The 871-nt window shown below is 38.3% G+C and overlaps 1 protein-coding gene across 9 annotated transcripts in view; it reads right to left on the bottom strand.

Annotated features, from left to right (window-relative positions):
• Nucleotides 1-871, bottom strand: part of DOP1A (DOP1 leucine zipper like protein A) — a 119,308-nt gene that overhangs the window by 34,832 nt on the left and 83,605 nt on the right. The gene's annotated exons all lie outside the window — the stretch shown is intronic.

Below are 871 nucleotides of genomic sequence, written 5' to 3'. Positions count from 1 at the left end.
AGAAAGCCCAGAGACAAACCCACACACCTATGGTCAACTAATCTATGACAAAGGAGGCAAGGATATACAATGGAGAAAAGACAGCCTCTTCAACAAGTGGTGCTGGGAAAACTGGACAGCTACATGTAAAAGAATGAAATTAGAACACTCCCTAACACTATACACAAAAATAAACTCAAAATGGATTAAAGACCTAAATGTAAGACCAGACACTTTAAAACTCTTAGAGGAAAACACAGGAAGAACCCTCTATGACATAATTCACAGCACGATCTTTTTTGACCCACCTCCTAGAGTAATGGAAATAAAAAAAATAAATAAACAAATGGGACCTAATGAAACTTAAAAGCTTTTGCACAGCAAAGGAAACTATAAACAAGATGAAAAGACAACCCTCAGAATGGGAAAAAATACTTTCAAATGAACCAACGGACAAAGGATTAATCTCCAAAATATATAAACAGCTCATGCAGCTCAATATCAAAAAAACAAACAACCCCATCCAAAAATGGGCAGAAGACCTAAATGGACATCTCTCCAAAGAAGACATACAGACTTCCAAGAGGTACGTGAAAAGCTGTTCGACATCACTAATTATTAGAGAAATGCAAATGAAAACTACAATGAGGCGTCACCTCACACCGGTTAGAATGGGCATCATCAGAAAATCTACAAACAACAAATGCTGGAGAGGGTGTGGAGAAAAGGGAGCCCTCTTGCACTGTTGGTGGGAATGTAAACGGATACAGCCACTATGGAGAACAGAATGGAGGTTCCTTAAAAAACTAAAAATAGAATTACCGTATGACCCAGCAATCCCACTACTGGGCATATACACTGAGAAAACCGTAATTCAAAAAGACACATGTGG

Source organism: Physeter macrocephalus, chromosome 11 (assembly GCF_002837175.3).
Source record: "Physeter macrocephalus isolate SW-GA chromosome 11, ASM283717v5, whole genome shotgun sequence".
Lineage (NCBI taxonomy): Eukaryota > Metazoa > Chordata > Mammalia > Artiodactyla > Physeteridae > Physeter > Physeter macrocephalus.
Note: the sequence above shows the minus strand (reverse complement) of the source record. Positions and strands in the feature narration are given on the sequence as shown.